Source organism: Sceloporus occidentalis, unplaced genomic scaffold, assembly GCF_023333645.1.
Source record: "Sceloporus occidentalis isolate IW3139 unplaced genomic scaffold, rSceOcc1.0.p SCAF_2, whole genome shotgun sequence".
Classification (NCBI taxonomy): Eukaryota; Metazoa; Chordata; class Lepidosauria; order Squamata; family Phrynosomatidae; genus Sceloporus; species Sceloporus occidentalis.
Window position 1 is genome coordinate 120,829,288 of NW_028316982.1, and position 25,928 is coordinate 120,855,215.

Sequence of the window (25,928 nt, forward strand, 5' to 3'; positions counted from 1 at the left end):
TATCAATCAACGCTGGAGCTGGGTTGGTGACAGAGAGTTAGTGATTTACAGTAGACCAGGCACACTATAAAAACCTATGGCAAAGGGTTATGAGTTATCAAGATGTGCTGAGCTGGCATCTGTGGTCAGCAATATGCAGGGTGGGGAAAGCTCTCATGTCGTGGCTGGGCTGCCCAGTGTTCCATTACAGCTCTTCGTCTCGGAATGAGAGCCAGCAAAAGATGGGCGGCAGCAGAGGCAGCCGTGTTCATGTGCGAGGGGGGGGGGGATGGAAAGGAAGACTTTGCAAGAAGATCAGAAGGCTGAAGGAATGGAAGGGGGGATTTGTGAGGGAAACAAATGGCAAAACAGTTATGTCATCAAGCCTTGCTGCACCTCATAAATCTAGAGTGGCTGCTATAAAGAAAGTGGTACGTTCAAGAATATTAACAAAGCTGTTTGGAGAATATTGGCAGACTGGAGGACTTGAGGGATCAAAACACTTCCAGACAGTTCAGAAGAAGGATAGGTTTTGCTAACAGGTCAAAGTATTTGGGTGCTTTCAAGAGCAAATCTTGAAATAGCATGAGATGAGAGGCTGTCTCTGGTTTTGCCTTATACATGAGTTTCCACATCTCAGGATCTGGACTTTCCTCTCTGGTCCTCAGGGTAAGCTGTGGGGATCTCAGACCTGTAACAGATGGGCCAAATAGAGTGGCTTTTGGTTGTTTCGGAGGTGTCATGTTTAGATGACACATACCCCTGAAGTGGCCAGAAGCCACTTGGATGTCACCTAAGGAGGTCTGAAGCCACCAACAAAAGGGGCAGATCTAATCTATTCCTGATGGTGGCCTGTTCTGGACTGTAAGGCCCACTTCAGGAGCAGACCACTCAGCTGCCACAGTCCTGGAGCAATGGCAGTCTGAGTGGCCAGAGATCACTCCTTCTGGACTGTTTGTTTCAGCCCTCAGAGTGATGGCATTGCCTTGAAAAGTTGGTCTCTCTATCTGTGTGTTCATTACTCTGCTTTTAGCCCCTACTGTTGCAGGTTGCTTTGGAGTAGAAACTGCAGACTCCCTAGGAGGCTCACCTGGCTGCCTCCTCCTCTCCCTCTGCCCACCCCAACATATCTTAAACCATTGTCAGCACCAGGGCTCAGTGGGAGATAATGGTCAACACAGTGAAATACTAAGCTTCCGCAGGATTAGCTAAATATGATACTATAGGATTGCTGCTTTGTGGTATTTCCAACCTGTTCTCAACCTCCTAAGTCTAGTTCTATGCAACTCTCCGGATACCAGATTTCCAAACCCACAGCACTTCCCCCTTGGGAATTACATTTAAATTTCAGCTTGCTCATTATCCACATTCAACCTTCCCTGAACATCTGTGCAAGGGTTTCATTAAATCCTTGGTGATTAAAAGATGGGAAAGAGAAACAAAGCTGCACATCACCCACCTGTTGATCATATGTCAATACATTTCAGCCCACACCTCCGTATGACTTTGCACCACAGTTTCATGTAGCTTAGAAAAAGTACAGAGACAAAATAGAATTGTGAGGCTAATGACCAAGATGTGGAAAGGTAATCTTTCATGATGAATTTCTAGACCATGCTCTTCAAACAGAATGGGAACCATTAGAACATCATACACTGCATGTTCAGTCTCAGGGAGACAGCCCTTGAGCATAAAACAGTTGATGGTATCAAAACCAGAAGAAACCCTGTTGACTCCCTGTTTAAAGTCATCTGGCAAGGCGGTTTCTGTGTCAAACTCACAGTAGAATCATGATTGGAATGGAACTAAATTGTTGGTGCAAGCCAAGATTGCCTGGAGAATGTGCCAACCCCAGGACCCTGCCTATGAATGGGACATGAGATAGCAGGTGATAATTTCCCTTCCAGAGCTATATGACCTAAATTTAGATATATTTTTTTAGAAGTAGCTTTATCATTACATCTTTCAAAAGCATTGGAATCATACCATTCCTGAATGAAACATTCACCACTGTAGATAGTCCCAAAGAAAGCCCAGTCCTGGATGATTACAAACACCAAGAATGGGCAAGGATCCCAGCAGCAGGTGGATGGTTTCATCCCTCTAAGCAGCTTGTCAGCATCCTCAGGCTGCAAAAGCTGAAAGGTATTGATAATAGCAGGAGTAGATACTCTGTTGGCTTGCATTCACCACTGATTCTGTCAGAATGATGGCATCTAACTTGGATTGGATATGACGAGTTTTATATACAAAACATGATGTAAATTGGACACAAAGGGTTGCTGATGGTTTGAAGGTATGATCTCAAAGACCCACACTATGTAAGAGTCTAACTTCCTGAAAGCACATAATGTAAGAGAAGAAGAACTGTGCTGGATCAGATGAAAAACCTATCTAGTACAGCATTCTGTTCCCACAGTTGTCAAACAGATGTCTGTGAGAAACCCATGGCTGGATCTGAATACGACTGCATACACCTGCTCATGCTCCCCAGCAAGTTATTCAGAAACATATGACCTCTAAAACCGGATGGAGCATATAGTCATCATGATTATTTGTCATTGACAGCCTTACATCTCATGAAGTTGTCTAATCCTCTGTTAAAGCTATCCAAGTTGATGGCCACCACTGCATCTTGTGATAGTTAATTGCACAGCACTGTGTACAAAAGTACCTGCCCTAAGCCTCCAACCTTTGGCTTCAGTGGATCTCTTTGGGTTCTAGTAATGTAAGAGAGGAAGAAAAGCCACTTAGTTCCTGTCACTCTGAAACATTTCTATCCATTTTCTGCACACCTGAACAATTTTGTACACCTCCATTGAATTCCCCTTTACTTACATTTCCTCTAATATGAAGAGTCCCAGTTATTCTAACCCTTATTCAAAGGGGAGTTGCAATAATCCCTTGATAAGTTGGCCCCCTTTTGCACGCTTTCCAGCCAACAATATCCTTTCTGAAGTACAGTGACAAGAAGTGGACAAGATGTTCCAAGTGTGATCACACCATACATTTATATAAAAGAATGCTATTACTGGCAGTTTCATTTTTTATTCCTTTTCCCTGGTGAAGAATCTGCTCTTTTCACAGCAGCCACACACTGGATTTATATTTTCATTGTGCTACCTACCATTACCACCGACCATCACCACCACCAGCTCAATACTTGGATCAGACAGTGCCATCTTATGCTCCATCAGCATTTATTCAAAGTTAGGATTTTCCCTTCTTCAGTGTGCATTACTTCACATTCAAGGGCATCACTATGGAGATCCAGGGGGTGCAGTTTACATTGGGTGGCACCCCAGAAGATGGATGACATCTGGTCAGGCCCTCATCCCGCTATGGGGTGAGAAGGATTGTGTAATCTCCTCCTGCCTTCTCTGTGGCAAACAGACTTCCACATGAGGAGGCTGGCACCACATCAGTGAAGGAGAGGGCTGAGTGGTACCCTTTTGCCTTCACTACAGCAGCTCTAGTCTCTTCATGAGAAGGCTGGCACCAGCACAGCAAACAAGGGTCGAGCATGCCATTTATCAGCCCCCTTGGCCACACCTCCCCTCCCAGCAGCCCCCTAGCAGCTTTCTTACCCCTCTGGCAGCCCCCCTGCACCAGGTGACACTGGGGTCAGGACAGCACTGTTCACACTTACATACATTCAATCATGTTTCTCATTTTAATGCTTTCCCCTAGTTTGGAGATTTCCTTTTAGGGTTCTTCACAATCCCTTTTCTTTTTCACTACCCTAAATATATATAACTTGGGTACTACACTGCACATGTCTAACTACAGATGATATATGCACAATCTAAAAGGCCCTTTGAGGGATCACACTATTTACTGTATATCCTTCCATTGTGATAACTAACTGTTTATTTTTTATCTTAATTCAGTTCTTCAGCCAGTTACCTATTCATTAGAGGACACTCTGCTTATCCTATGACTATTAAGTTTGATCAGTGGTCATTGGGGAGTGACTTTGTCAAACACCCTTTTGGAAGTGCAAGGAAACAAAGTTTATTGGTCCATTCCTTTCCACTAGTTTATTGACATAAAGCCAGTACAGACTGGCACTATGCACCGGCCTGGAGTTGAAACTAGGGCTTGGGAGAGTGGAGCATCCGCATGCTACTGAGCCCTACCGCACTGTCTGGGATCCATCTTGGTGCACACAAGTCCAAATGGCTTGTGTGGCAATGATGTGCCCTGGATGCCATGTCCAAATGGTGTGGCGCATGAGGGGCATCATCATTGTGTGCAAGCATGCCAATGGTGCCCATTCTGCAGCACAAAAAGAAGCCCCCTTTCAGAGCTTCTTTTTGCTCTGTGCACAGGCTGCAGCGTGTGGTTGCCGCAGCCTGCTTCCGGGGCAGAAAGGGGCAGCATCTCGCCACCGCTTTCTGCCCATCTGTTGAGCCCCATACTCAAAGAACTCTAAACATCAGTGAGATAGGGCATATCTTTAAAGAAGCCAGGCTGATTCACTCCTTCTATATGTTTGATAATTTTATCGTTAATCACACTTCTCACCTATTTACTCAGACATGGCCCTATAACTTCCAGGATCTCAACATTTCTTTTTAAATGTGTTATTCTTTGAAACATCTGGTATATATTTATTTGGAAACCAGAGAGGCTTGGATGGGCATCCTCCATACCTAGTGATTTCTGAATTTGTGAATAAGATAAGGAACCTATTTTTTTTTGTCACCACTGTTGGCCTCATATCTTCAAACTCCTTTCCTGAAAACACCAGCTCAGATATAGATATCTACCTTAATCTTCTTTAGTGAAGTTAAATAATTCATTCAGCTGTTGGCCCACATCGAGCAGATAAAGTGGTAATGGAGTAGTGAAGGGTTTTCTTTTGTTGCTTTTTGGCCAACATCACCAGCACAGCATAAGATGGGCTCTAGCCTGTGTTTGTGCCATTTTATGCCATTATTCTTCTGTCTACACTGTAGACATCAGTGCTGCTATTTCATCATCACCAGCTTTATGCAAGCAGACCCTGGAAGAGGGTTTTTTTACTCCTAACATTGGCCATGCTGGCTTCTTGATGTTGTATGCAAAAACAGTTTTCCAAGCCCTGTATGGGAATAGCATGCAGTGGAGATAACTCATACTCTGTAGCTTCAATGAAAACTTTTCAAAGTATCATGTCTATTCTACATCATACTATGACGCAGAAAGAGAAGGGGAAAAAACATCTGTTTGCTTGTTGTTTTTGGGGTTTTTTGGTGGTGTGTACCTTTATGCTATACCTATCAGCAATCTGCCTTGTTGTGTAATCCTGAGTTCTAGTTCTTTGACAGATTAGAAACACTTCCTTTTCTTCATACCATACATAATTATATTGCCCTCTAGCATGCTTACTATTAGTTATCTCTAACACATCCCTGGTTGGTTTTATCTTGCACCTTCCACACACATACACAAACCAAAGCAGCTCCAGGCACTTTAGCCTTTCCCTTGCAGGAACCATGTCACATAATAATAATAATAATAATAATAATAATAATAATAATAATAATAATAATAATTTATATTTCACTTAATCACAGGGAATCCAAGTGGATTACAACAGTAAAAATCATACAGTTAAAAAGAGATGCATTAAAATTCCAAGATCTCTAATTCTCTCTCCCCCCCCCCCAAACATAAAAACATATCAAACTCTAAAAAAGGATTAATCCAAAGAAAGTTCCTTGCCATCATATAGGATTGGGATGGGGAAGGTGCATCCTATGGATCGCATGCGATCCCCGTGGCTGGTTTTGAGGGCCTGAGAACTCTCACCACCCCACTTTTTCAGTTTCTTTCCATGTATTTTTTTCAAAATGCTAGTGGTAGCAATTTTGCTAAATCACCTCTAAAACATTTTAGGCCTTGGTGAGGCTTTTCCTGAGCCTAAAATGGCTGAGAAGGGAGACAAATTTTTGATAAAATTGCCTCTTAGAGAATATGTATGACATTCTGAGCCAAAAGGCCCAAAAACATAAAACAAAATTGGGATGGGCAAAGCAGAGCACAGCAAAGGAGGATTTCCAATATTGCATGGATGGTTGGTGGAGCTATCCAACACTTGGCAGTTGTCTATCATGTAGGTAAGAAACATGCAATGTTGGGCCAGCCAGCTCTTCTGTGCATGAAGGACAAGCCAGAGCAGCTATTCCTTCCCCACCTGCGCAGTTGTCCACATCTTTGAGGCAATTATGCAGTCAAACATGGAGATAAAATTAAGAGATTAAATGGGTAAGGTGTATGACAAAGCATAAAACATAGTGTGCTTTAGCCCATAATCTGGGATGTTGCTGTCCCAACAAATGCACACTGAATTTTCCACATATGCTCTATTGAAATGTTTCATTGACATATGATGTATGGCTGAGGGAAAAGATCTGACCAAGGACACTCTCATCCAACCATGGTTTATTTGCGGTCTGGGGCCCAAACCCAAGTGGTAGTCTCAGCTAGAGCACACCAATTAAACCAGTGGGATTTCTCTAAGTCTTGACTTACTAGTCAATAATTGATTCTGTGGGTCTAATTTAGCTGGAACTGGTGATTGGTTTTAATACAGACTCCCCATATTCACTTTTACATAGTTTAATAGGGCTTCATTTTATGGCTTAATTTCAATATTTTTCGCTTTCTTTATTCTTAACAGGGTTTGTTTCAATGACTATAATGTCTTTTGAAGGGACAAATTGGTGAGCGCAACTATTAACTGGGAGAGATCAAAGAACATTAATCTTTTGTTCTATAGCAAGGCCAATACCACATTAGTGCATTTCACCCAGTCATTATTAAGCTTGTACCCCAAGGGTGTAATAAATGTTTTATGGCATGCAAACCAAGGTAATGGAATGCAAATCCCACAATATATCTTTACATTTATTTTCTAATATAGTAAACTGGTGGATTCTCTTCAAGAAGAAGGTCTCAGTGACATGACTAGTTGAGAAATTTGGAAAGAGTCTTTAACTGAGACTTTGGTTCCCTGAGGAAGGTAAGCTATGGATATTTGGAAGAGAAAGGCTACAAAGCTGTGCATCAGTTCTTCATACCCATTGGATTCAGTAGCATTTAAGCAGCTCACTCTTCCTACTGATTTACATTTTGAGAAACCATCCGTCCTTTTAAGTGAATCTCTTTCCATCTCAATACACAATGTAAACATCCTGAATAAATGCATCAGTGTGAATATACAAATCTTATATTTTAATTTCTAATTATGTTTCCCCCTTTTGTTTGCTTTATAATGTATGACAGTCATTAGTGGTATGTTGCATTATAATAAAATCCTAGCAAAGAATTTATGCTTGAGAATTTGTCATGACATCAGCAAAATACAATATTGGACAGCAGTTGTTTTAGTGCTTGCATTTCAATGCATTTTGTACCTTTCTCCACAAGAAAATGGCTGTGATGGTAGAGTGGGTGTTTCAGTATCCAGGGAACTATGTCACAAGCATACATGCTAACTGCCATGATGATGTCTTGCAGCTCAAAAAATGAACAGTATTTCATGAAACTGCAACTCCCAGAATCCCATAGGGTGGAGCTACAGACTGGGGCTGTGACAGTTATAGTTGTTGTTGTTGTGTACCTTCAAGTCGGTTCCAACTTTCATGGGGTTTTCTTGGTAACTTTCTTCATAGGGGAGTTGGCATTACCCTCCTCTAAGGCTGAGAGTGTGTGACTTGCCCAAGATCACCCAGACTACTATAATCATGCAGTGTGAGTGCACAAATATCATTTGATAGTTAATTTTATACATTTTCTCTACCCCTTAGAAATAGGCATGGAGGGCAAGGTGGTGTTCAAATTTCATACATATAATTGTGTCCTGGTTCTACACATCAACTTTCACTATGATTTTCTCAATGGAAGATGTAATCTTCCTCCTAGTTCAGTCTACTAATCACAGATTTACTATGTTATGGCTGCATGTAGCCAGAATAGCATCATGCATAGGCTAGAGGAAATATGGGGATGAGAAGGCTTGGGGGACCATTAAGTTTTATATAAGAGAAAAAACATATTTAGGAGAAAAACCACAGTTCTCCTCTGAGAAAACAATATTTACAGGGAGAAAGGCTACCCCCACCCTCCAAAAAGCCCAATAGAGACTCAGTATGCTCAATAGTCACAGAATACTGAGTGCTGGCATGGAAGACCAGAAATTGCTCTCTGTTCGTCTCTCTGGCTGCAATGGAATATTTTGAAAAAGCGCAAAGCTTACTGGAAGACTGAAATATTCCCACTGCAACAATTTGTTGCAGCCAGGTCCCAGTGGTTACAATGTATTTAGCAATTTTCCTCTCCCCTTTGAAATGGAGGGGTGGGAAGCTGACCTGGTATTTGAACCCTGTAACATAGCATTTAGAATTCTATTTTCAGTGAGCGTACAAACTCTTCTCCCACCACCCTCATTACAATCTCCTACTATTGCTAACATGTTGGCAGCAGCTGTTGGACTTTTAGTGCCTTTCACTGTAGGTTGTCTGGATTAATCTTTGGCACCTGACTAAGTCATTGAATTGGTCCCGAAGAAATGGTTTCATTTTGTCCTTAGCTTGTTTCCTCGTGATGCTCAGTGCTTTTGATGCAGCCTAATAGAGTTCCATGTTCATTCATTCCAGTGCTTCACAGAGAGAAATGCATTCACCAAGAGAACAAATTGTATTATAGCACACTATCCAAGTTGATCCTTGGGAGTGATAAGTGAGTTGTAAAGCTGGAGAGACAGTCAAAGTTAATAAAGGGAAATGGATGGGCAAAGTTTCTCTGCCATTGCAGTGTATGAAGCTCTTCCTATGTTAAATCCCACTAAGTGGCCATCATACCTGTCCACACACGTTGTTAAGATTTGTACTTTAAGTTCCAGCTTTTAGCAGCATCTGTAGGTACAGGAAGATCTGATAGGTTAACAACAACTTGTCAGGGCTTTTAGACTTTTAAGAACTGCTGCAAGCATGACATCTCTCCTTGTAGCAGTGCTTGTAAAGGTGCAGTGATGGAGGAGGGGGGAATGATGTTGATGGAAATCCCCCGATTTCAAATTAAAAGAGAGTAGAGATTGCAACCCTAGGGCCCTAGGAGTTCTAGCAAGTATACTGGATTTTTAAAATAAATAAATAAATAAATAAAACCCACTCATGTATAATGTCTTGGCATCTTGTGTTGAAGAATGATATAAAAGTTAAAAGTTAAAAAAATATATTTAATATATTAAAGTTAATATATGTGTGTGTGTGTGTTTACCAAGATCCAATGGTGATGTCCACTGACCAAATTGCTTTCATCAGCAGATCCAAAAAGGGAAGGGCAGATCTCCCTTCCCCACTGCAGCTCCTGTGCAACCAAAAAAACTGATCTGAAGGGCTGATGGGCACAGTCGCATGTTTCAAATTCTCTTGGAAAGGGGGGGGGGGAGGAGTAGGAAGCATTCCTTCTGCTACCCATGCCCATATGAAACCACCTCAGCAGCCATCTTCATATCAAATTTATTTGTTAGTCGCTGATCTGAAGGCAATTGGTTCCAGAATAGATAAGCAATGACTTAGTTATACAATAGCTGCAACTGCTGAGGATGAATTGATGGGACGATGGTGAAGGTGTAGGCCAGTCCCCATAGCCACACTCTCCAAGGAGAGTCCAAAAACACGCACAGCTATGTCAGTCCATATCTGTATTTATGTCAGTGTTTAATGTATATTTAACAGGGCTAGGAGAAATACAGGCATGGGCTCCATAAGGCCACAGAACTCCACTTTGACAGTCCCCAAGACACTGGCACTCTCCACAACTCCTCTGACCACCTATGTTTCTTAAAAATGGACTTTCCTAGGTGATCCTTCACCTGAATATGGTCTAATGGTGAAGAAAAAAGCTTGCAGACAGTAGTTTAGTACCAGACCCACCCTGGCAACCAGTTGGGATGCATGTGGCATTATTTTGGGATTTATGGTTTGGCCCATGGGGGCAAAAAATTACCCCATTGTAATCTCCCCCCACTCCACACACAAACACACTTGCTTTTCAACAGGGAGAGCTAACAATGGCACGAGACAGATGGGGCGAAAGGGGCATGGCAGCAGCGATACTAGGGTTGTAATGTAGTATGTAATGGTGGAGGCCTGATAGCGGCGTCCCGTCTGCACGGCCGCTGCCATTTTCACACAACAGACACATAGCTTCTGCACATCATGTGCAGCCATTACATCACTGGTGCACTCACAATGTAACCCGGGCACCAGTAAAAGAACCCGGGTTCTTTTTACTCCGGAGGGACGTCACACGATCTAGTGGCTCCTCTGGAGTAAAAACAGGTGCTTGCAGACTGCCATTTTCAGGCGGTCTGTACTGCGCCAATGATGCCTTATCACTAGAGAGCCAGCATGGTATAGTAGTTTGAATGTTGGAGTATGGCTCCAGAGATCAGGGTTCGATTGCCTGCTCGAGCATAAAAATCTACTGAGTGACCTTGGACAAGCTATACACTCTCAGCCTCAGAAGATGGCAATCACAAACCCCTTCTGAAGAAACAAGCCAAGAAAACTCTATGAAAAGGTCACCATAAGTCAAAAATGACTCTGAAGCAGAAAACAACAACATATGGCTGGGAAAATCGACTTTCATCTTGGCCCTTCAGCTACTCAGAGGATGTCAGCTAAGCTCAGAGGGAACAAAGGAGAGTAGCAGAGCCTGGGGGGGGGGGTGTCATGGACCCTGCTAATTAGAAACTCCCATTGCTTCAAATCTGAAATCTCTGGCTCTAGTATACCACTGAGCAGAACTACTAAGTGGTAGCAGAGTTTCAGCTAAAACCTGCTGTTCCATAGTCCACAGTGGGTCTCAGTTTAGGACTTCATCCTAGTATTATGCCATTCATTGGCAACTCTTGTTTCAAATAAACATAAGGTTTCTGGGTGGCTGGGAACTGTTGATATGCAAATATTTTAATTAAGCATTTTAGAATTCTTTAGTGGGGTGTGTCAGCCATCAAATCAATTGGATGTAGCTTGTTCTCAACCCAGTGGTAAAAAGCTGACGGAATTAAAAACAAATGCCCTTATTTTCAGCAGACAAATGTTGGCAGTTATATGACTGGGTATACAAGTGGACACATAGATGGCCACTAATATGACATTTAAAGATGAAGGCTTAACCCCCACCCCAGGTTCACAGTAGTTTCTGAATATTAATGCTTTAAGTATTTGGCTTGAAGGGCCAAAACTTTATTAACTACAGTGCTAAAAGCTATCATGAAAAAAAATCAATTAACACCTGGCATTTTATTTCGAAATCGAACAATTAAAACAGTCTTTGGCATGATGTAACCACTCACTGTCTTATCAGAGGATTTACTGAATATCTGATATGGGGTGGTGGCCTTTGAAGGCAGCTGTTAAAAAGCACTCAAATTTACTGCACACTTTTAAAAGAATCTTAAAAAATAATTGTTGTAAGACATGATGCTACATTAGCAGTTATAAACCCGCCTTTCTTGTACATTAATTCATGATGGAATCGACTTCATTTTGAAAGTCAAGGCAGCCATTTGTAGGAAAAGGTTTTGGCATTGTTGTAAACTAAACAGTGGCTAATTTGCAAAGAATATGTGCATCTAGAGGGAACAAGAAAAACTTAAAGGAAGCTTTATAAAACTCTTTCTAAACAAGTGCAAACTTGCAACAAAAATGTTGTGGTGGATTCCCAGCCTCTAACAAGATGGCTTCAGTTTAGGGCTCCAGACAGCCTGAAATTGGAACCTTGTAGTTGTTTCAAATGCTCAGTGAACATAATTTTTCTTTCCCACCCTTCCCTTATTACATGTCACAATATTAAGCAGTTCAGGACTGGGCCCAGCAGCCAGGCCTTAACAAATGTACTGCTTTATTTGTGTTTAGTGTTGGGGTGGGGACATAGATAAGTCATTGCAGTAGTGGAAGCAGATGGTTTCCAAAGTATGGGTAACTGTGAACTGACTATGCTCATCTGGGGTGGGGCTGTCACTGTTGGGATGTCAATAAAGGCTAATAAGAGGCACTCAGATGATAGATAACCATACTGCTATCTGTCAGAGGTGGGAGCGCTCTTAGTGTTACTGGTTCTTGAACACCCAGCAGCATAAAATTTGGATGAGGGTTAAGAGAATGGAGATCACCCTCCACCTAATAAGGGTTCACATATAAGTAACACATAAGAGTGATCTCCTCCCTCCCTCCCTCCCTCCCTCCCTCCCTCCCTTTCTTTTATTACATGAGCTTCTTGCCATGAGTTCAAGGCAGTATATCTTTCCTTACTTTATCTCTGTGAGAGAGAGTGACTGGCCCAAAGTCATCCAGAAGCTATACTTTCATAGTCCTGGCACAATATCTCACTGGGTCTGGGAGTAGTTGATGAGAGATAACAACTTGCTTAAGGTTATCTATAGAAATTGTAACAGAGGTGAGGCTTGCACCACTGCCTAGCTCAGTTTCCTGGTCACTGCGCTAGCCAACGTACAAAATGTCATGAGCCTTTAACCAGCATGTGGGTCAGAAAAAGATTTTGGCTTTGCTTCATCAACTGTGAAATTCAAATGTAATCACCCTGAAAAATTCCTCTGCTTTATTTGTATTTTCTGCAGGGAGCTGCACTTGCAAACACTGAGTATATTAATCATTACTTCATCAGCTCGTTCCAGTGACGGCCAGCATTAACCTTTGCTAAATGATCAGTTGAACGTGTCTGGCTTTACAGGTGCCAAAGCCATAATCAAATTTACTGTAGGGGTCTTTTCTCAGGTTCAGCAGGGAAGCCTTTCTGTTCTTCTGGTTCTGTGATTAAAATGATGTTTTATCATCATCTTGGGCCCATGAAAGGCCATAAGAGGAAAATGTCTGAAGGTACAAGATTAGGGCAATTTTTAGCTGAGACAGACACATGCAATGACCTGGTCACTGAGGGTGATTTTGTGGGCTGTGCAGTGTTGTGATGTGGAGCCATATGGCTCTCTTGGTTCATGCCATGGCTCCAGCATAGCCCTCATCCAAGGAAACAATTATTTCTGTTGAAGTGACCTGGAAATACATGTTTTTATGTCAGGCCTGTGACTTGGTCTGTGTAATAAGCACAACTGTGTAAGAAGCCACCAATGCTACCCTTTGGGGCCTTTCTGATGACCACTGGGAAGCAACTGCTGTAACCATTTGTAATAACATAATAAAATACTGATACACTGGTCCCAGAGACAAAGAAAATAGGTTTGGCGATACCCTTTCATTTGGTTCAATTTTTTTTTCCTGCTTGGATGTCAGATGCATGCAGATGTTAAGAGGAACAGGGAACTGTTTGTCAGGCAAAACACCCTGACTCTGAATCTGTTCCAGCACAAGATGAAATCTGACATGAGATGGAACATAAGCTGTCTGTGCTTGGTGGGTCTAGGTGCAGATTCATGGTCATACAAACAGAGCCATGACTCTGACTCCTCATCCTGAGATTTTATTACGTTCTCTGAACGTACCTCAACAAAATTGCTAAACACTTCAAATTTCAGGTCAGTTCCTAAGACTGAGCAACCCTAATGGTGCATCTGTGGCAGCCAGATTCTACTTCAAGAGACTTTTGTCCCAAGGCATTGTATAAAAGTGACTGTACAGAACAGCTTCAATTATATCCAATAACTAACATTATGCATATGATATAAGAGCCTTAAAATGCTAAAGATTTATTCTGAGTCAGGTTCTTTATATCATCTTGAAAATATAGTAATGCACAAAGGTGGAATGGAGAAGACATGCTTTAAAGTTCACCTTTCTGCTAATTGCTTGCTTGTAAAAATGGTGTGTCCAGCACAGAGACCTTTTATAGAGTACTTTATGATGGGAGAGTGAGTGATTCAGCATATTTCTTTTATGCTAGTTCATTCAGGTTGTAATATGGAAGCATTCCAAAGTGCTGCAGACATTTCTTGTTCCAGGATGTACTGCTAGATCTTTTGACTACCCTCTTCAATAGAGCTAATTACAACCCCTAATTCTTTGTGTAGCTTCTTGGTTTAGCTGACCTTTTTGAGTCATCGAATCATAGAGTTGGAAGGGGCCTAAATCAGGATCTTCAGCTACAGCATACCCAGCAGGTAGCTGTCCAGGTTCTTTTGGAAGACATCCAGAGAAGGAGACCCCACCATGTGTCTAGGAAATTGGTTCAACTCCCAAAGTGTTCTTACTGTCAAGGTGTTCTCTCTAATATCCAGATGAAATCTACTCTCCTGGTCCTATACTCGGTGGCAGTAAACAATAGGCCTACCCTCTTCTTTCTGCGACAGCCCTTGAAGTATTTAAATAGTGCAATCATGTCACCCCTCAGTCTTTTCTTCACCAAGCTGAACATGCCAAGTTCCTTCAACCTTTCCTCATTTGTTTTGTTCTCCATATGACTTAACATCTTTGTTGCCCTTCTCTGAACCTGCTCCAACTTGTCTGTATCCTTCTTAAAATTAGGCACCTGGAACTGAATGCAGTACCCAGATGAGGCCTGAGCAGCGCAGAATGTAGTGGGACTATTACTTCTCTTGACTTGGAAACTATGGTTCTATTAATGCAGGCTAAAATAACATTTGCCTTCTGTGCTGCAGAATCTCATTGCGGCATCACATTCAATTTATGATAAAAAAAGTAATCCCAAGGTCTTTTTTGTAAGTTGTGCTACTGAGCCATGCATCCTTCATCGTACACTTCTGCATTTGGTTTTTGTGGCCAAAATTATAATTTTGCGTTTGTCTCTATTGAATTATGTTTTATTAATTTCTGTCCAATTTTCTAGTTTATCTAGATCATTTTGAATTTTATTCCCATCTTCCAATGTATTAGCCACCCCTCCCAGTTTTGTGTCATCTGAAAACTTGATGAGAAATCCTGTTACCTGGTCATCTAAGTCATTAGTAAAACGTTGAAGAGCAATGGTCCTAGGATAGAACTCTGAGGCATTCCAGTTGAGACCTTCCAGTTTGAAGGGCAGCCACCGATGATGACTCTGAGCATGATTTTCCAACCACTTATGGATCTATTTGACAGTGTTCCCATTTATTTCACATTTAATCAATTTACTAATCAAAACATTATGGAGGACATTATCAAATGCTCTGCTGAAATTCAGATAAATGATATCTACAGCAACCCCACCATCTACTAAACTAGTGACCTGTTCAAAAAAGAATATAAGATTAGTTCTGCAGGATTTGTTCCATGCTGGCTCCTACTATCACTGCATTACGATATTTGCAGAGAGATTCCCAAACAATCCATTCTAATATTTTTCCTGGTATTGAAGTTAGGCTGACTTTCCTATAGTTTCTTAGATCTTCTTTTTTGCAGATTCCTTCACTGCCTTGGGATACAGTTCCTCGCACTCTGCAGATCTGAAACTGTTCAGGTCAACTAAGGAATTCCTGACTAACTCCCTGTCAATATTGATTTACAATCTGGATTCCTTGCCAATGTCTCTGCTACTGCATGGAGGTACATAGGTCTCTTTTTTGGTGTGTGTGTGTGTGTGGGACCTGAAGAAAAAGAGATAATATAGATGACTAAACTACTCCCGAGTAAGCTTACTCTCACACACATAGCTTGGCCATCTGTATAATCCTGCCAGGTGACAAAAAGAGGATCTCATTGCTGTTTTGCTGGTGTCCACTTATTTGAAATGGAATCAAACAGACTAACAGGTGGGATGGGATACACAGAATAGGTTTGTACAAAAAAGCCCATAAAGGACAAATTGTAAAGGGGAGAGCTTGTACTAGGAAGAGTGTTGCTTCATCTACCACAGCTCCTTGGCACTAATAAAGCTCAGAAAGTTGGCACTGTGTTTTGTGCTGACTAGAGAAAGATGAATATATCATAGTACATTTTTTTGGATTTCTGAGATCTCAACGAGGTTGAATCTGAGCCTGAGATCTAACTCAGTGAGCTTCTGGGTGTGGTGTATGTTCATGCACAACAGGCTTCTTTCAGAAACAAAAGAGCTGCAGTCTGAGCAACTCTGGGCCCTATAAACTGGAGGGTAGAATAAAGCTGCTGGGTTGGCCAAGTGTTGCATAAATTGTGGAAACCTGGCCTTTTGTCTTTGTCAACAGATCCTTCCAGCTTTGGTATTTAGTTGTATGGACTCAAGGCTTGAAGAAGCCTCACTTATTGGAAGCTGCTTCATGCTGAATTTGGGCCATGTAGCTTGGTATTCTCTACAGAGATTATCGCACTGCCCTTTTCCATCTTTCCCCCCGACCTAAGTGCAGGATAAAAACTTTTAAGCACAGATTTTATTGCACATCTCCATGCCCAGGCATCCTGTACCTAATCCAAACTTCTCCTGTATTTTGCAAAGAAGAGGAGAATATCCTGTTCTTTCAAAAAGTGCTGGAGAAGTCTGGATCAGATACAGGATGCTATGATCAGGTATAGGATGACTCCAGCCTGGATGCAAAGGTGTGCGATAAATTCTATGCTTAAAAGTTTTCATCCCAAGCTTAGGTCAGGAGGGAAGGGTGGAAAAGAGCAGTGTAATAATCCCCAAAGATTGCTGGTAACACCTCCTTAGTTTTTCATACAGGATTTTTCCCTATATTTCATACAGGATTTTTTTTTACCCAGAGATGCCAGAGGTTGAAACTAGGATCTTTGGTCTGCAATATACAAACTCTGCACCTGAGCTACAGCTCTTCCCTGCCTACCTCTAGGTGTAGAATTCTAGGTGATAGTCTGGAATATCAGTATCGAAAGGGATCTTGCAGCACCTAAATCTATGTAAGTTTATGCTAGAACTTCTTTCTCTCAGTCTCAAAAGTTGCTAAATGATCCCGTTTCTTATCTCTAGGTGTGTAGGTGTTTGGGATTTAAACAAAAAATGTATTAGCCTCCTAGCAATTTCCTGTGCCAAATAGCCTCATATTTTGAGCATTTGACTTATTCCTGAACATACTCAATAAAATATGATCGAGGTGATTTTGAAAGCCCTTACTGAGGCAGATATCCAATAGGATATATATATATATATATATATATATATATATATATATATATATATATTAGCAGAGACAGGAGAGCAGTCCTATTTATTCATCCAAATGAGTGAAGCAGCTTCACCCGCCTTCCTCCAGCACACAGTTTGGTGCTAAGCTAGTAAATGGGCAAATAAAAGGGGGAATATTTTATTGAGAGTTTTGGAAAGCCCAAATTTATTACTGAGTCAGTTAGCAAATGATAATAGTGATAATAACTACATTCTGCTTGTTGGGTTCAATAAATGATGAGCATACATACTGTGTATGTTGTTATTAGATTTTCAGTACTCATCAGAAACTGAGTGTAGTTTTGGCTCACTAAATATGTCTTCATATTGAAATCTATATAATGGTACACTTTTCATGCCGATCAGTTTTTAATATTAATTTGTTCTTATTTATACACCCCAGAAAGATCACAGAACATCTTCAGATCCATGATAGAGCTTTCATTCAAAATAAAGTATGGTTATATCATTACCGGGGTTAAAATGATTTTATGTTTACTACTTGAAAGATTAATGGGTCACTCAAGCATTTACATTCTCATACATTTTTATGACAGCAGCACAAAATAAATTTGATACATGCTCAGTAGAGAATGATGGGCTTAAATGTCTAACAGCTGCTCTTTGGAAATTCAGCAGTGTTTTAAGTATTGTTTCCATTTGCCACTTTCAAAGCTTGCTGTAATTTACTGTGATCAGTATTAGTTCTTTTGTTTGTCTGGTCACCAGAAAACCCTCCTCCCTCACATTTCTCAGAAGAAGAAGAAATGGGGGGAAAACGGAATACAACCAAAGTAGATGGAACATTACTGTCCTAAAGTTAGGATAACATATGATTTAGACAGATCCCCAACACACATCTCTTGCATCCAGAGAATCACAAAACTAGATGCATAGTAGTCATGTATATTTCATCATACATCTGCCTCATTCACTAATAAAACTGGAGACAGTGTGGAGTGGGGAGTGAACTCTCTCTCTCATGCCTTAACTTCCAACAACCCCATTGGAAGATTTTTGCATTCTCTTTTCCCCTCCTTAATAGGGAATTTCTGCATGCAAACTCTCCTCTCTCTTGCATTCAATCTAACCATGTGACTTATGTCACTCCCCTTTTGGGACTAACAGATAGTGTATTTCAATGATTTTAAACTGAGCTGTTGTGTTTCCATCTTCCTGCTCCCTCAACTTTCTTTTGAAAGATGATAAGATAAATATTTCTTTTACCTAAACTAGCTAGATTAGAGGAGAATATCGCATTGATTAATAATTCGACTGTTCCCCAATGGGATGCAGTCAAGTTGCAGGTTGCTGGTGGATATTATCGCTTGTAATTTGCCACTGATTCCACCAGGTGGTTGCAACCCAGCTGCATCCCGGGTTCCAGGCATGCTTTGGAGGCCATTTTCCCATTTCCATTAGAAAATCGGCCTCCAAAGTACACCTGGGATCCGGGATGCATCCGGGTTGCTATCTCCCAGTGGAATCAGAGCCAAATTATGAGCGATAATACCCTCCAGCAACCCGCAACCCAATTGTATCCCATAGGGGAGCAGTCTGATTATTATTCAATGCAATAATCTCCTAGAATGTAGCTTCTATGTAAATATAGATTAAAGCTATTAGTAAACTTTGGTTTTTAAACTACAAACTACGTGTTTGTTGTTTTTTGGACAACAGTCTCAAATGTTAGGAAAGCTATGGCCCGGTACAGATGGGCAAAATGTGGCACGGTGTCATCGTCAGTAGGGTTAGGGAGTGCGTACCATGCACACACTCCCTAACCCTAGTATGTACTGGTGGTGGCAAAATAGCAGTGCCCTGTCTATACGGCCGCTGCCATTACGAAGTGACGGGCGCATAGTGTCCACACGTCACACTGTGCTTGTAACATCATGAGTGCACCATTGGCACACTTGGGCATCACAAGCGTGAAGCAAAAAGAACCTACTTTTTGCAGGTTCTTTTTCCACTGGCGGGAAGCCTCGCAGTTTGGCGGCTGAGCCTTCTCTCTGGCGGAAACCCAGGCACCAGCAGGCCGCCCATTTGGGTGGTCTGTACCCCACCATACTTAGACAAGAGCACATTTCTGCTACTCTGCTAATTTTAAAGCTAAACTCTAACAGGCTTGGCTTTGATATTTAAATATTTTTGTTTCCCAGGAAAGGCTGAAACCTTAGGAAATTTAAATTACCCACAAATCCTTTGCTGAGAAAATGTACTTCTAAGACATTACACTTCTGGGATTAGTGCTGAGCTGGAAAATTTGGTGACTGCCTTCAGGGAGGTTGTGAGAATGGATAACCATGCTGCATTCTCCTCACCTCACACCCTCTTTGATGCTATCAGATAGTCCCTATCCCATTATTTATTAACCAGGAAAACATATGTCAAATGGGGACTACTGGTGTGATCCCATCCCACTTAACCCTTAAGAATCTCAGCAGAAAAACAGATTCAGACAGTACAGTTGTGAAGTTCTTTGACTGTGCATAAGACCTGGAAATTTACTTTTACAGGAATGGTTATTTCTATTGTTGTAATTTTGCATTTAATAAAAGTCATTGTTAATGGCTATACTAGATGGGGGATTCTATCAGTTGTATTCAAAAAGTAACTCCAAGGAAAAACAACAAGAAAACATGACTGATTAGACACACAAAAACAAAAAGTATTACCAGTCACTGTATTCGAAAAGAAAAGTAATATGTTATATTTAGTGTTATACATGATACACTGTTTTCAAACTATGATTGTGCACAAGTTGTGACCTCCCAGCTTAATCATGGTGATGAGCCAGTAATCTTCTCTGTCTGTCAGGGGCCTGATAATTTCTTGGTCTTGCACAGTGTCTAGAAGGTTTGGCAGGAGCAGGACAACAACTTGGGGATGGGGGGGTGAGGATAGGGTTGCCATATTCCAGTCCTCCAAACTGCAAAATTATGTGTATTATTAATTATAAATATAATTATGTATGTTATTAATTGCATTCTAATAATGCAAATTTAGCACATTAACAATTGTATGTTTTTCTACCCCCATGTTTCATCCCTGATACCATTACAGTGGAGCCTTGCCTTACGCAGGGGAACCGTTCCGGACCTGTTTAACAAAATGGAATCGAAGAATAAGCGCAAGAAATTGCTTTGAGTTGTCAGATATGCATGTCTTCTACACTTTTGTGATGGTGTTGTAGTTAGTATAATTGTTCAGTTTATTTAGATACTCTTTTCTAAGTATGACCAAAAATTTCCTATGCTAATATGTAAGGAGATTTCCCCAGAATTAACACAACCTTCTTTTGTGGAGAAAAATAATCCTGGCAGCAGTACTTATTTCTGTTAATAAAGGACAAAGAACACCCTTTGTTTATATTTCCTAATAATAAGGATTAGTTGACATCATTTCACTCCACAGATTACTTGCCAGATTTTTATAAACTTACTAAAGTATGGCAAATAAAAGCTTGATAAATAAGCATGGATACAGGAATTAGGACAAATATAATGTTATTGCTGATAGTTTAATTTACAGTCTCAAGGAAAGTTCTAGTGAGGTATCAATCTACCCATGGAACAAAATACATTAAAAGATAATTATGCACTAATTAAGGCTCTGTTTTGATGTACAACATGTTCATGGCTGCAGTGCCATTAACTTAGCATTAGCCCATTCTTCCTTTCATGCAGGAATGAAGTTGTTAGCCATATGAAAACTCAGTTCAGCAAATGAATTAAGACCAAGCCTTACTGTTTGAAAGGAGCTACACATTCATTGTACGGTCAGCCCTCCATATCCACCAATGCAGTCTTCATGGATTCACTCATCCATAGATTACACACATCTGAAAATTCCAAAAAAGAAAGGTTGATTTTTGTCATTTTATATAAGGGGCACCATTTATATGCTATTGCATTTAATGGGGCTTGAGCACCCACTGATTTTGGTATCCACGGGGGGGGGGGGGGGGGGTCCTGAAACAAAACCCCAATGGATATGAAGGGCCCACTGTACCCTGTTGCTGAGAAGAAGGGGTATAGCTATTTACATTCCAATTCTTTATTAATTAAAATGCTCATCCACCCCAATACAAACAAACAAAAATGTTTATTAGGCGGGAGGTTGAAATCCCTTATTTCATTTTCACTACATTTCATAGAATGTCATCAGCATTCTTGTCCCACTGTATCTGGTTAGAAAAGGTTTTTCCCCCCATTCTGATATGGCACAGGGTTACCAATGCAACAGGGCACAGGGCTCTTCTCCCTTTAATGGTGGTGTAGAAGAGGGAATTTCATTAGGTATGCCTACTTCTATACAATCATTAAAGGGCAGAGGACCTGTCCTTTATTTCACTTGGCAACCTGATGGACATTTGCACATATTTTAATGTGCAGTTTCCCTAATAATCACTTTAAAACATATTTTTCTTAATTTACATATTTAAAATCATTTATAACCATTATTACTAATATCATCATAATCATCTTTATTTATAAAACACTGTAAATTTGCACAGGGCTGTACAGAATAATCAGATTACTTAAAATAAATAAATAAAAACCTGCAAGGGTCATACATTCTAGAAACAATAATTACAAATTAATACAATTTGAACTGAAACAATACCATAGAATATACCATAGATTAAAGTGTGTTGAACCCCAGACTTGCTTGGAAAGCATATCCAAACAACCTCATGAAGACTAAGGAGCTGTCAAAAGAAGCCTGGAAAAAAGGTGTGCAAAGGCATCAATTCAAGTTCTCTCTCTCTCTCTCTCTCTCACACACACACACACACACACACACAGAGAGAGAGAGAGAGAGAGAGAGAAGGGTGATCACTAAAACCTAGGGACCAGGTAAGAAGGACATTACTCAGCGAAGTAACCAAAGGAACTCACTCAAGACATTACACCAGAATTTGAACAACTTCCACCACACCATCAATCTCAGTCTATAACTATGAATAAAATAAGTTCACATCGGGGTCACTAATGTACACCTGCATAATGGGTATCTGAGCACCATACTCTATTGCAAACCCATTGACTACTACATGTACTTACATGCCTCCAGTTTCCATCTTGAACACCCTATCAGACCCATAGTTTACAGCCAAGCTGTCCAATACATCTGTTCAGACCCACAAGACAGGGATACCAAACTCATGGAACTGCAACAAGCATTCCTCAAGCTAAAATACCCACCATATGAAGTAAACAACAACAACAAATCAATAAGGCAAGGCTTTTACCCAGGACTAATCTAATACAGGAGATGGGAAGTGACTGAACCACAGGACACTTAAAAGTATCATTACTGAATTACAACCTATTTTGGAAATTTATGCTGCCCTCTCAAAGGCTCTTGGCAGCAGGCCTTTATTTGCCTATAGACAGCCTCCCAATCTCAAACGGTTATTTACTTACAGGAAGATGTACAACACAGATGGGGAGATGGGTACAAGACCTTACCACAAAATGAACCCCAACCAATGCAGAGGGCTGACTGTACATTCCCAAACTCCCTCCACCATTCATATGGTCACCCACCCTGGCCTTATGTAACATCTTTCCTCTTACCTTTGTAAGAATGACAAGAAGAAAGCCATATCTGAGACAAACAGATATCAAGGCCAAAAGAAACATAGCAGATAAGAAGGAAAGGGTTATTTGGCCTTGCTGCAAAATGATATGTGTGGCACAAAGCCACATGTGCTCATTGCCCTGAGAACATGGTCACACCATTATGTTGCAAAGATTTTTTTCCTCAGCAGGGATGGAAAAACTGGTTAGAACTGAGGCCAAGATGGATGGGACCAAATATGAGGCTGGACATCTAAAGAAGACCTTCAGAGGTCTGGGTGATTGACACTTTCTGTGTATATTGTGGAGGGAACAAACTTGTTTTCTGCTGCTCCAGGGAACAGGACCCAGAACAATGGATGCAAGCTACAGAAAAAGAGATTCCACCTCAACATTAGGAAGAATTTCCTGACAGTAAGGGCTGTTTGACAGTGGAACACACTTCCTCAGAGAGTGGTGGAGTCTCCCTCCTTGGAGGTCTTCAAACAGAGGCTGGATGGACATCTGTTGGGGATGCTTTGACTGAGATTTCCTGCATGGCAGGGGGTTGGACTGGATGGCCCTTGTGGTCTCTTCCAACTCTATCATTCTATGTATGTCCAGCTGCAGAAATGCCCAGCTACCTATACCCTCCCCTGACCATTAAATAGCTGCACATCCAGGTTTTGTTGTTGCTGTTGCACAAAGGAAGTACTGGATGCCTCCTTCTGCAACCATCAGTGAACAGGTTTTGCTCTGTCAGTTTTGCTCACCATGAAAGTCTCCTTGAAATGTTAAAGCAGTAGCTTGAAAGGTAGTTGCTTTTCCTGCATTGTTTCCAAATTGGTTCGTTGCTATCTCTAAATTTCTGCAGCTATACATCTGGGGCCAAGAGCAATATCATGGCCTACCTATGATTAGTGGCAACAATGCTGTGGTGAGGATATGAATGGCTGGTGTTGACCAGGAGGGTGCCAGCCATGACAGCAGCATCATGAGTGCCTAGTACATTTCAGAATAGAAATAAGGCCATATTTATGCATGATGACTAATTAATGGGTATATTCCAGCATCTGCTGTTATGTATTTCATGTAAAGTCATTTATTATTCTATACATAAACAGTGTTCTTGGGATGATGGTTTAAGATTAATGAGGCATTTATTCCTATGCAAGAAGCAAGTTCAGAAGACACATTTTCCTTCAACAATTTGGGCTGATAGTTTCATTAATTTCTTTAATACAGTATACATTACCCTGCAGTCCTCGTGTTTTACAGTAATATTAGTGCAGGCATTATTTTGAATGAACCTTTGTAAAGCAAGATTTACAATCAGTCTAAATATATCCTCTCATGGCTTGAACTTATGGAACTCAATAGAAAATGAGTGATCTAGAGCTACGGTGAGCAACCCGAGGGAGATATTCCCACTACTCACACCCACAGGTACTATGTTAGCCAGTTTATTTTTAAAAATATGTTTAAGCTGCCATTCATTTTTGTGGCTATTGGGCAGTGTTACAAATATTTGATCAAAATCATTATGCAATATATCATTAAAACAATCAAGCACCAACATGAAACAGAAGAAAATAGAGAAATTGCATCAGACACAAAATGTCTGAATGGCAAGTTCCACCTCATTCAATAGGGCTTGAAGCAAATAAACAACTTCTTCAAAATCAATGTAATGTGATTTCATCTGGTTATAGTAGTAACAATACTGACTGTCACATAATGGATTAGCTCAAGTTTCTGAGTCATCTTCAAGAGCTGCTGCACATATAGTACATTACAGTAGTCCAGTCAGGAGATTATCATGGCATGAAGGACTGTGTCTAGGAAAGGTTGTAGTTGGTGAACCATCTGAAACCGGTAAAAAGCACTCCACAACTACATAAGCCACCTGGGCTTCAAGAAACAAGACAAAATCAACTAATACATCCCAGTCTATGCCCTGCTGTTTCAAGAGGAGAGTGACCTCATCTGAAACAGCTTTGAGGATAGTCAGACAGAGGTTCTCACACAGGGTCTCCATCTTGTCAGGATTCAGCCCCCTACTGAATCCAGATACTGATTAAGGGCTTGTCTACATTATTAAAGAAAAGCCCTCATTCCCTTTGAATTGGCAGAAATCCAGACATATGGTGTTCATGTGAATTCGGGGAATTAGCAGGGGATACTTGAGGGCTTGCTTCATGAATCACCTGAGGAAAAAAGTAGTTTTTTTCTCCAGATTTTCCAGGAAAATCCAGATGTGTAATAAGTGTGGCTGGCAGATTCGCACTGGTGACACAGGAGGAACAGGAAGCAATGAGTCCCCAAGAGCAGAAGCAGGAACAGGGGGCTTGAGCTGGTGCATTTATGTACATATGTGTATAGCTGCATATCTCTTAGCCTTAATCTGTGCTCCTCCACATGCGTACATCCTTGACAGACAGGTAAAAAAAACCACATGTGTCATGTGGCAAGAAATCATTTGTAGAAGGTTGTCATTTTAGTATGGCTGTGTAACCCAGATTTGCTGCAAATAGTATCCCCATCACTTTTAACAATATAGACAAGCCGTAGGGTCACTGTGAATCTGGAAAATCCAGGGCACTGGATTTTATTTCAGACAAGCTATTCATTTCTGCACATCTTCACCTGACTCGGATTACAGAATAAAATAATGTTGCATGTCATCAGTATATTTCTGACATTTCATTCCAAATCCCTTGATTACCTCTACCAGTGATTTCATATAAATGGTAAAAAGGATGGCGAAGATGGACCCCTGCAAGACACCACAGTAAAAGTGTCTTTGAATCAAGCAGTCCACCTCATGCTACTTTTTAAAACTAATTGTATGGATAGGAATAAAACCATCACATCACCACTCACTCAAATTGAAGAACTGGCCAAGAAAGGTATTGTAGTCCATAGAATCAAAAGATATTGATGGACTTCAGTTGGACTTGTCAGGATAATGTTTTATGTCCTGTACTTTGACCCTGTCAGCATCTCCAAGGCAGCTTAAAATCAATCAATAGTGAAGCAAATCTGATTTGTACAAAACAAGAAAAACCCGTCATATATAATTGACACAGAAAGGTGATATATTTCTGATTTTAAGCACTGAGCTTCAAAGGCTTGGCAGGAATGTAGGCTGGAATCCTGTATCAGCTTATATTTAACTAAATAGTCAATACTTAAAATAAATTCTTCTGGCCTGACCACACCCAACCTGATGGAATGAACCATCATTTAACTATGCTCTGATTGTTGGCAGAATGGACCTCTTTCTCCCCATGCAGCTGGTACCCAGGAAAGTAGGCTGGG